Here is a 12,499-nt window from a genome sequence, read left to right as displayed (position 1 = left end):
ATGTTTTTTCAGATCCATCCATCCATCTATCCATCCATCCATGAGGTGTATCAAGAGTTTATATTTTTTTTTATTGATGAGTAGTATTCCACTGGATGGATAAACAAAATTGAATTATCTTTTCTCCTGCTTTTAGATAGCTGGCTTGATTCCATTGTTTGTTATTATGCATAAAGCTGCTGTGAACATTTTGGTATAAGGCCTTTTGTGGACATACATTTTTATTTCTCTTGGATAAATACCTACAAGTGGAATTGCTGGGCTGTAAGGTATAAAACATAAGTATGGTTAACTTGTTAAGAAACTGCAGCAGTTTTCTCAAGTGAATGCACAACTTCACACTACCACCAGTCAGGTATGAGAGTTCCAGTTGCTCCATATTCCCACCAACATTTGACAGTGTTGGTCTTTTTCACTTTAGCCTATATGAGGATTTCTTCACCTTTTAATAAATCCTTCTATGCCTAAGATAGAACCACAAGTAAAATCCTAAAGCAGGATCTTGTTTATGTTTTCGTTTTAAAGCACAGACAGTTTAAGCTTAAGGAAGAGCCTATTCTTTTTGGATTTAGATCTAGGAAGATTGTGAAATTCAATCTATTCTAGGAAGATTGTGAAATTCAAATATATTTATGTATTTAAAAATACTATATTGCTAGCCACCAATGACTCAAAACGAATAATTTTTTAAACAACAATAATCAAATTAAGGAAGTTTATATTTTGTTCTTTTGTAAATTTGAACTGGAATGCAACACGTGGATAGAAAAATATGAAGCTATATTTTATACCTATGTCAAATTATTTAATTATAAATACTGAGCTAGAAAGCACTAAAGACTAATTATGTCCCCAATATACCTACATTGACAATGGTTATAACAGAGCAAATAGAGTATAATGTAACTTATAATATTATCATAATTTGAGACCTTAAGGGGACTGAAATATGCTCACATTTATGGAAACTAAATTATGAAATGACTCTAGAATCCACATGTTGGCAGTGGTTTAAGGCAGCCTGTCAGTGATTAGTATACACCAATACATGTATCAATCATGCTGCACTAGTAGCTTTGGTGTGATGGTTTTATTTTTACGCAAGAATTTCGTTTCCTACAAGTTGTAAGCTCTCCTAGGAGAGCCCTCCTATGGAGTACGTGGGCTTTCTGAGGCTTTGCAGCCCCTCAGGCTCTGCCCTGGCAACAGTGCCCAGCACCATGCCCGCCTAGACGTGCTCTTGGCAAAAAGCCCTTCTGCCCAGGAGACTCAGAGGGCAGCCTCAGCCCTGACCACAGCAGCCCTGAGAGTCCCTCTTCAACTTCCCAGGAGATGCTTTCAGGGGCAGGAAAGGGGTCAGGAGCCAGGCAGCTTCAATGCTTCAGCCCTGACCCAGGCTCCCAAAGTCGTCAGGGCACCAGCAGCTCCCCTCTGTAAACCTCTCTATGGAAATTTGTAACCTAAAATAATTTTATCTCTTTCTCTCTTTACAACTGAAGAAAAGTACTTCTTAGAGCAAGCTTTAACTACCTACCTTCAATGTTCCATAGTCAGGGAAAGCGATACAAATCAACGTGTTTAAGTAGTTCCTTTACTAGCGTTGATAGAATCCTAAAATCGCGCTAAAGAAGTGTCTTTGGTGAGGAGTGAAATCGTATCCGGAAAGCCGATTGCATGGCGAGGCTGTCTGGCGATGCTGCAGTCCTGGAAACAGGAAGGCTTGTCCTAAAGTCAACAGGGGTCAGAACCGCACATAAACCGAAGCCAGCTCTGCAAGTCCGTTTCCAGAGTCACATTTTCGGCCTGGGGGTGGGTTGGGGACGGGGGGAGCACGCTTGATTCATCGCCTCAAATAGTCATGGTTAGGAACATTTCAGGGCTGTGTTACTTCTGAATAATTTGTCTCATCGCTTTGATCCAGGCTGTGGGGGTGGGGCGTGGGCGGAGGGGAGGCAGCAAAGCCCTACAGGCGGGCCTTTCATTTCAGGAGCCGGGAGTTCTCTTTAAAACACGTGTGAAAATCCACTGGAAAAAACCGCAGGTCTTCCTCTTCAAAGTCACGCAGAGCAGAAGTGACCCCGACCCTAAAAACCCGGGTCCTGTACAACTTGAACTTTCTTAGTCGCCGATGTTTTCTTCCCCCTCAAGGGATTAGACAGAAGTTGCACATAAAAGCACTTTTAGAGTCAGCCTGCCATTAGCGTCTCCCTATGAAATTTCTAGCGTGGTCATTACCGCTCACTTAGCAACGCTCTGGCGGGGCAGAAAGTTGTCTTTTCCTCCCACAGAAGCAAACACTTTTCCTGTTATAGAGTCAGTTCTCCTGCGCTTGGGCCGATCAATAACCAAGTCGGGGCCCCCGGACGCAGCCCAGAGCCCAGCCCCGCGCTCGCGGGTTCCCGGGTGCCCGGCCCGGCCCATCCATCACGCGGCCACCGCTGCGCGCAACCCGGGCGGGACGAGCCCCCGCGATCCGTCTTCGCCGTGAACTCTGCGTCCCCTCCTGACCTCGCGCTCAACCCGGACACACGGGGAGGTGCGAAGCGGCCTCCCGGGGCTCGGCCCGCTCCCCGCCGCACATCAAACGCTCGCGCTGACCCCGGCGCCGACCGGTCCCTGCACGTGCAGCGCGGCCGCGCGCTCCCGGCTCCGCAGCCCCCGCCGCCGACAGGGCCCCGCAGGGCTCAGCGGGGCGGGAAGGGGAAGTCGGCCAGGCCTGCGCGGCTTCCCAGGCTGTCCCGGCGCAGAGGCGGCCCCAGGCCTGCTTGGAAAGGAACTGTCCCCGCGTATCCCGGCGGGGTGAGCGCAAGGCGGGTGCTGTCCGACTTTCAACAGTCCCAGCGAGAATGTCCTAGGAAACTAAACAACTTTTTAAACTGTCTTTCCAAAGAATCCGGATGCTGTGAAGTCAACCAGCTCCTGGAGGACTGACCGGAAAGGCACCTGGCCTCGGCCTGGGCGGCTCTCCATTCGTTCCTCACTGCGCCCCCTCATCCCCACTCCCCGGGCCCTGCAGGGAGCCGCGTGGTGCCGACCGCGGCATTGCCTGGACCCATCAACTCGTAAAACACACGAGCCTTAGCAGAGGTGCGATTTCATTCCTCACCAGAGGCCCTTGAGATTTTAGGATTCTATCAACGCTAGGAAAGGAACTACTTAAACACGTTGCTTCGTACCGCTTTCCCTGACTATAAAACATTAAAGGTAGGTAGTTAAGCTCGCTCTAAGAAGTACTTGTCTTCAGTTGTAAAGAGAGAAAGAGAGAAAATTATTGTAGGTTAAAATTCCCCATGGAGAGGTTTACAGAGGGGAGCTGCTGGTGCCCTGACGGCTCTGAGGCCTAGGTCGGGGCTGAAGCACCCACCGAGGCTGCCTGGCTCCTCACCCCTGCCCTGCCCCTGAAAGCGTCTCGGGGAAGTTGAAGATGGACTCTGGCAATGGAGACAAAGCAAAGGGAGATTTCTTGGTAGCTCCAAAAACGGGAAACATGAGCCAGCAGAGGCTTTGTCGGGGTGCATAGTGGGCAGCCGGGAGCTAGCAATAAGGGCACAGAACGTGGCAGCCTCCCCCTGTTCCTGGGCAGGCAAGGGTTCCGGGTCCTTCTTCCTCTCCTCGCCCTGAGGTCAGGGAGACGGCTGCAAATGCCATTTTTCCAGAGGCTGAAAGGGAGCTGAAAAGTGTGAGGCCACTGAATCATGAGCGATGAAGTTTTGACTTGGCAGAGAAACAAGCACGGGCCTTCCTTCGCAGCTTCGTTGCATTATCATGCTTGATTCCATTTCAAATGTGCCTTACGCGCGGCAGAATATTTATTGTGTTTTCAAATTCCAAGGTCCTTGGGAGTTTCTCCAAAAGTTTGAATGCTTTTCAAGTAACTCTACTTATAAATGATGATTTGATTGGGTATTTTTCAAAACAAGAGCAATGTATACATCGAAATAGATGCAACATTTGATTCTTATATGGTAAAAATGCGCAACACTCTGCAAAAGCAAAGATTTTAATGTTTATTAAAATAAACATAAAATAATTTGGGGGTTGTTGTCTGGAGATTTAGAATTGCTTACACATCACTTTTTCTGCTTCTCTGCTTCTACCATTTTCTCCATTTTAAAAACATGCTTTCTTGAGTTCCTATAGTCCCCAAGGGAACTGTGTCTTGATTTCATTCATTCATTCATTCAACAAACTTCTTTTGAGCAAGTGTTACGTGCTAAAGAGTAGCAATATGAAGATATAAAAGTTAATAAGCACCAGAAATTAATGAACAGCAAAACAGAAGTTCCTTGGAATAACTAATAAAACAGACAATAAACTAATCTGAGAGAAAGAATATAACTATACATTACCAACCACAAAATGGGAAAATAGGATAATAAACAGGTAACCATAAAAATTTTAGACTCATGACAAATAACATGCATAGCATCATGCCAATCATTTGAACATACAAACCAAATGAAATAAAATATTTTTAGGAAACATCTTACCAAACTTACCTCCAAAAAGCCGGAGACAGCAAAAACCCTATTATATCCATCATTTTAAAGGAAATTTAAAAGCGTATCAAATGTCTATCACAAAAAGCCTTCAGGCCCAGATTATTCATCAACTTAAAAAAATACATAGTTTCTTCTGTCGTTTAAACTCTTATAGCATGAAAAATATGGAAAACCTTCCAAATAAATGTATGAAGCAAACATAGTGCTAAAAACAAAGCCGGATAAATATAGGAAAAACTGAAAAGTATAGTTTTGCCTCACTTATAGGTTAAAGAAATTCTAACTATTAACATATTGAATCTGACAAAGTAAAAAAAGGACAATACTCTGAAAAAGTGTATTTATTTATTCCACACTAAATAAATCAAATCTAGGATATCTGTTAACATGATTATATTGGGCGTTAAAAAGAGAAAATTCACACAAGAATTTCATCAGATGCAAAAAAAGAAGATCACTAAATAGAATTTAATAGCTTTTCCTGTTTTTAATAATATATAGTAAATTAGGCTAGTAAGAAATGTCCTAAACAGTCCGGGGAATATCTTCGAAAACTCACGCAAATATTTTATACTAAATGATGAAATACTAAAGATACTCCAGTGAAGTTAGGAATAAGATAGAATGACCAAATTAATCTGTTTGTTTTTTCCATTATCACTCTGGAATTCCAAATCAATGAGATAAGATAACAATATATGCAGAATACAATTATTGGAAAGGAATATATGAAATTATCATTAGTTGGAGATTATTTTTACTATATAAAAAATCAAATTAAGATGGTTTAGTAAAGTGATTAAATACAACTTAAAATAATATATCAATAGGTGTCCGTTTTATGCCAGGACAACAAATCAGAAAATAAAATGGAAGTGAAAATCCTACTTAAAAAATCAAGCGGGGGCAATCCAATTGGGAAAGATTTTCAACAAACGATGCTCAAACAATTCGATATCTACATGGAAAATGGTGGATTTTGGTAGACCCTTGCCTCACACCACACACAAAAATTAATTCAAAATGTAAGAGGTAAGGCTGTAAAACTCCTTAAAGAAACATAAGAATAAATCTTTGTGACCTTATTTAAGCAAAGATTTATTAGATAAACAACAAAAGCACAAGTGATAAAGGAAAAAGTTCATAAATTGAGCTTAGTCAAAATTAAAATCTTTTCATTTCCAAATGTATACCATTAATAGAGCAAAAAGACAAGCCACAGACTGGGAGAAAATATTTGCAAATCATATACTCTAAAAAAGATTTGTATCCAGAGTATCTAAGAGCATATAAAAATCTCATAACTTAATACTAAGAAGATAAATAGTCCTATTAAAATTAGGTAAAAAGGCCAGGCACAGTGGCTCATGCCTTCTAATCCTAGATTTTAAGAGGTCGAGGCAGAAGGGTCACTTGATCCCAGGAGTCTTAGATGATCCCAGGCAACATAGTGAGACTTTGTCTCTACAAAAAATTTTAAAAATTAGCCAAGCATGCTACTGCCTGCTTGTAGTCTCAGCTAGTCTGGAGGCTGAGGTGGGAGGATTTCCTGAGCCCAGGAGATCAAGACTGCAGTGAGCTGTGATTGCACCACTGCACTCCAGCCTGGGCCACAAAGTGAGATCCTGTCAAAAAAAAAAAAAAAAGCCAAAAGATTCAAATAGAAATTTACCCCCCAAAAGATAACAAAATGGCCAATAAACACATGAAGAGATGCTCAGTATTATTAATCATTAGGTCAATTATTATTAATCATTAGGTCAATATAAATTAAAACTATAGTGAGGTACCACTTCATGCCTTCTAAGATCACAATGATTGAAAAGTTTGGGTGAGAATATGGAGAAATTAGTACTTTTGCACATTGCTAGTGGGAATGTGACGTGGTTCAGCCACTTTGAAAAACAGTTTAGCATTTTCTGAAAAAGTTAAATATAGATTTATCTTATGATCCAGCAATTCTACTCTTAGATATCCACTCAAGGAAAATAAAAAGATATGTTCACACAAATACTTACTTATACACCAATGTTCATAGCAGCATTATTCATAACCAAAACGTGGAAGCAATCCAAATGTCTATCAATTGATGAATGCATAAACAAAATATTGTATATCCATACAATAAAGACTATTTGGCAATAAAAAGAAACAAAGTATTGACACATGTTATTAAGTAGATGAACCTCAAAAATATACTAAGTGAAAGAACCCAGTCACAACAGACCACATATGGTATGATTGCATTATATGAAAAGTCTACAAAGGGCAAATCTGTAGAGACAGAAAGTATTAATAAATAAGTGGTTGTGTGAGGCTATGATAGAAATGACGATTAACTGTAAAAGGGCATTAAAATGCATGGGGGTGAAGAAAATGTTCTAAAGCTGGATCATAGTTATGGTTGCATCATATGGTAAATGTACTAAAAATTATTGAATTGTATACTTAAACAAGTGAACTTTATGTTATGTAAATTATGCACCAATAAAGCTGTTATATAAAATGGCAGCAAGACTACTTTCAGCCGTGATTGCATAGTTTGTGGAAGATCAGTGGTCTCACTGCGCAAATAGGAAATGTGGATTAATTTTTTAAAAATGCTCGTTGGACTTGCCAGGACTCGAGGGGCCATGACCTTGGGGAGAAGAGAAACTCAGTGAAAGAGGTGAAGGCTGCATTTGCCAATTCTTGATGCCAAGCAAGAGGCTGAGAATCCAAGCAGAAGGCTGCAGCTGAGATTTGTATAATTCAGCAGAGAATTTGGGTTGTCACTTCACAATGCTGGAGAGAAAAAATTGACTTTGAAACGTCTAACACAAGTGGATCTTAAAAGGTCAAGATATTGAAATAATAAAAGCTCAGAAAAAGGCTCAAAATGCAGAGGATTCCCACTCAAGGCATTTGCTGAACTCTATTTTTATATATTAACTTTTAATTTTGAAATAATTTAGACTCACAAAAAGTTTCAAAAATAGTGCAGATAGTTCACATATACCCTTCACTTAGCTTCCTCCAGCAGCATCTCTGGCTTCTGTTTCCTAGATGTTAGTAGCGCCCTCCCCAGTCATGAAGATCAGAATGTCTTCACTCATTGCCAAATGTCCCCTGGAAGGCAAAATCACTCTTGGTTGAAAACCACTGCCCTAATATTAACAACTTATATGAACATAGTGCACTTATTAAAACCAAGACATTAGCATTGGTATAATATAATTAACTAAAATGCTGACCTTATACGAATTTCCCCTGATGTCCATTTTCTGCTCCTGGACCCACCCAGGAATTCACACTGCACTGAGTTGTGACTCCCTAAACAGCGCCACTCTGTGATGGTTCCTCAGTCTTTCCTCATCTTTCATGACCTTGAGTTATTTGATGAGACCCACTCAGTTAATTTGTTGAATCTCTCCTGATTTTATTCATCTAAAGTTTGCTTATGATTAGATTGGGGTTATACATTTTTGGCAAGAATTCAACAGAATTGGTGTGCTCTTTCTAGTGTGCTGTATCAGGAGATATATAATGTCAATTTCTCTCTCTCTTTTTTTTTTTTCTTTTGAGATGGGGTCTCACTGTGTCACTTAGGCTGGAGTGCAGTGGTGCAGTCTCTGCTCACTGCAACCTCTGCCTCCCATGCTCAAGCCATCTCACAACCTCAGCCTCCCAAGTAGCTGGGAATACAGATGTGCACCACCATGTCTGACTAATTTTTGTATTTTTTGTTGATATGGGGTTTCACCATGTTGCCCAGGCTGACCTCAAACTCCCAAGCTCAAGCAGTCCCTCCACTACGGCCTCCCAAAGTGCTGGGATTACAGGCTTGAGCCACCATGCCCAGCCCTAGTGTCAATATCTCTTATTACTGGTGGTGTTGATTTGATCACTTGGTTAAGGCGTTGTCTACCATATTTCTCCACTGCAAAATTATAATTTATCTCTTGGTAGTTGATAAATATCTTGGGAAAGAGTCTTTGAGTATATACAAATATTCTGTTTCTCTTCCAACTTTTGCCCAAGTGTTCAGTATCCATCAATGGTTATTCCCTGCATTAATTATTACTTCAGGGTTTGCCTAAGGGTACTTTTTATTTCCCTCATTTCTTCTACATGTATTAATTTTAATTCTTCTGTAAGGAAGAGTTGTCATTTCTCTCCAACCTATTAATTTATTCATTTTTATATCAGCATAGACTCATTAATATTTAATTTTGTGGATTGTAATTTAATGCATCATTTTTTATTATTTTGTTGCTCAAATTATTCCAGTGTTAGCCATTGAGAGCTTTGTCAGATGAGTTCTGTGCCCCTTTTGTTTCCACCATTTTTCAAGCTCTTCCTTATTTTCTTGGTCTGTAAGGTGTTCCAGGCTCACATGATGTCTCTGCTTCACTTCTGAAATCAATCACTTTTCCAAGAAGCCATGGTACTTTTTATTGGAAATGGTGTTTAGAAAGCAAGATCTAGACTCTGTGTGCTCAGTGCTATTGAGTTGTAATTTCTTCTCCTCGTCTCCTTCATAGACAGAGCTAAGAAATATATGTGTACATATTATATATGTACACATATATGTAGATATAATATATATAATCTGTATTTTTATCTACCTGTATAAATATTTAAAATCATAAGTTCATAATCAAAAACCACACATTTTATTTTAGTCTTCCCCATTTCTTTATTTGTATCTTTTTCCCCTCACTGTGATAAGCCTGGTTCTAACCATCTACAATATATAGACTTATTTGTTCAAACCTAATATGCACATGAAGTAGTTACAGAATTTCTAACCTGTACCCTGTGGAAAAAAAAGGATTTACTAACAATGGTATTTTTGTAAAGTTTTTTATCTTTAGCTTTATATCATAAAGGAAAAATACTAATTTCCAAAGTTATTAATGTTAGTTATTTTCTTCACCATTAATTTTGGTGTTGTTTACTTACTCATTTACAGTACAGTTGGGTTCATATGTTACTGTTTGTATTCTATTTTGAGTTCCCCCTATATTGTGATTAATTTTATATGTTCACTTACTCATTTATTTGGGGAATATGTAAAACATTACTATGGTTCTAAGAGTCAAAACTGCAAAAATACACATCTAGAGACAAGCAACTTTCTCTTCATTTCTAATCATTTGCTGAATTCTTAAACTTCATAAGGCAAAGATCTAAGAAGCTAAGCAGAAAACTGCTGAATGGAAATGGGGGATGTGGAGCAGTTTCATGATTCTGAGAAAATAGCAGTTGAAATTCAGAGCCTGCCAGGAAGTAACATCCTTAGTAAAAATCCCAAGATTTCCATTCCTATCTCTGGAGGTATTTCTGCCACCAGTTGATTCAGTTCCTGATTAGATTAAGATAAACTTCCCCAACTCTCTACCCACCAAAAAGGACAGAGTGAATGCTCTCTGAAGGAAAATGACCTTATCCACAGCCTCAATAATTTTTTATATAATGTCTAACATTCAATCAAAATTTAGTAGACATACTAGAAACAGAACCAGGAAAAAATAGACAATAAAAATAGACCCTTATAATAATTTGTAAATGAAAGCAGATTTATTGTTAAATTAATGACACAAGTTTCTGGGTGCCTCACTTGCACAAATCTTTCTAAGACTTGGAAGGAGCCCTATACATGTGCACTGAAGGTCGAATTTGCAAAACTTGCAACAATAACCAAAAACAGATTTGTTCCAAGTACAATCAGTTAAGACTGTTTTTTCTTTCAATTTTTATTTTATCTCTGTCTTAGTCCATCTTAGTTCCTATAACAAAAATGCCATTAAACACACTCACACACACACACATTTATTTCTCATTTCTGGAGGCTGCAAAATCCAAGATCAAGGCTCTAGCAGATTTGGTGTCTGCTGAGGGCTTGCTTCCTCACAGACAGCTATCTTCTTACCTCAAATGGTGAAAGGGCGGAAATATCTCTCTGGGGTATCTTTTACAAGGGTACCTGTAAGGTTAATTTTAGTGTCAACTTGACTAGATTAAGGAATACCTAGATCACCGGTAAAGCATTATTTCCAGGTATGTCTACGAAGGCAAATTCTATCTATCTCATTTGGAGCTAAGATACCCTTCTTCTTCCACCCTTAAACGTCGGAACTCCAGGTTTTCTGGTCTTTGGACTCTGGAAATTACACCAGCAGCGCCCAGCTTCTCAGGACTTTAGCTGCAGACTGAGAATTACACCGTCTGCTCCCCCAGTTTTCAGGCTTCAGTACTTGGACTGAGCCAGACCACAGGCTTCCCTGACTCTCAAGCGTGTAGACAGCCTATCATGGGACTTCTCAACCTCCATGATCACATGAGACAATTGCCCTAATAAACCAGCTCTCATCTTTCTATGTAGATATAGATCCTATTGGCTCTGTTTCTCTGGAGAACCCTAACATAGGCACTAATCCTATTCATGAGGGTCCCACCTTCATGATCTAAGCACATCCCAAAGGCTCCACCTCCTAAAACACCACCTTGGCTGTTAGGATTTCAACACATGAATTATTGGGTTGGGGGATGGTGAATAAACATTAAGTATATTGAACTCTCTGACACATTCTCCTCATATCAGATGGCAAGCTTATCAGGTGATTGAGTGATCATAGGCATTTTGGAAATCTAACCACAGGGAATTTGAATTGAGGGTCCATTTAGTTTAGGATTAATGGACTATATTTATGTAGTTCACAGTCACTTCCAAGTATAAGTTACTACTAACTCTCTCCATGTCCAATGACTTTTAAGGATACATTACTTGCCTCTGTTGATGCAGGCCCAGCACCCATAATTATGAACTGGATATGAGGCCAAGGTCCATGAACCATGAAGTTCACGAAGCGTAAGTTTTGAGGCCCTCGTTTTCATTTTCATGAGTCCCTTTCTAGGTCTCTTACTTAATTTTGTATCCATAAATGTATTTCCTTTGCCTTAAAATAAGACTCAAAATTATAATCCTCAAGTCTCACAAATCTTATAAAGTTGTAATTTTTGTGATTTCTATTCTTTCTAAATAAAGATTCACTTTTGGTGCCTAAACTTTCATAATTTTGTGGATTTTTTTCTTAAAGTTGCCTTTAAAATTGTTAGTAAGCTGAAAGATAAATTCGAAGAACTGTTAATAACATCTTATTAGATACACTTTCCAATATTAACATTTACAAAAGGAAACATCTTAAAATCAGATTCTACAGTTTTCAGTTCTTTTGTGAGCAATCTTATTCTCTTTTCTGCTTTATTCAGCTTTTGGAATGATGGGTTAGAAAAAGCTGGAAATAACTTTTATAATGTAGGTATAATTTCTTTCTAAACCATAGGTCACCATATAACTTTAAGATATTGCTGTACTTTAAAACATGTTCCTTATCATATTAAATTTCATTATAGCAATAATGAAATAGGTGTGGTTGCAGTGCCTAATAATACAAGAGGGTATAAACTGCTGATTTGTCCATTTTAGAGTTTATCAAGTTACTTCTGTAATGAAAGATGAGGCATTCAATGTATTCACCTAGCTTCCACCTGTCTTCTCTCCCCTCCACTTTCAATTTTTGGGGGAATATTATTGGAGTAATTTTTAAAGATAAAATAAACTTTTTGAGTCTTTTATAATTGGAAAGTATTTTTTACTTTCATTCTTAATTACTGCTTTTACTTGTATGATATTTTAAGTTCAAATTTTCTTTCCTCACAATTTTGAAGATATTGTCCTCAGCACTTAGTATCCAGTCATGCTAGTTAGGAAATTACACATCAATTTGAGTGTTTTTTTTTCCAAAAAAAAACAAAAACTTGTTCCAATTCATTATATTTTATTCTTTGCCATTGGAGGCTTTGTCAAAGCAAGCCAACTTAAATGATCAGCCTTAATAACTAAATGGCATAAAACATAAATAATCTAGATTTTTTTGTTCTAGTTAACAAAATGCTTTTACTCAAAAGACATGCTCAAATTTTTTTTTATCAAGCCTGTTCCTCTATCAAAA

The sequence above is a fragment of the Pongo abelii genome, chromosome 17 (assembly GCF_028885655.2).
Source record: "Pongo abelii isolate AG06213 chromosome 17, NHGRI_mPonAbe1-v2.0_pri, whole genome shotgun sequence".
In the NCBI taxonomy this organism is placed as follows: domain Eukaryota; kingdom Metazoa; phylum Chordata; class Mammalia; order Primates; family Hominidae; genus Pongo; species Pongo abelii.
Note: the sequence above shows the minus strand (reverse complement) of the source record.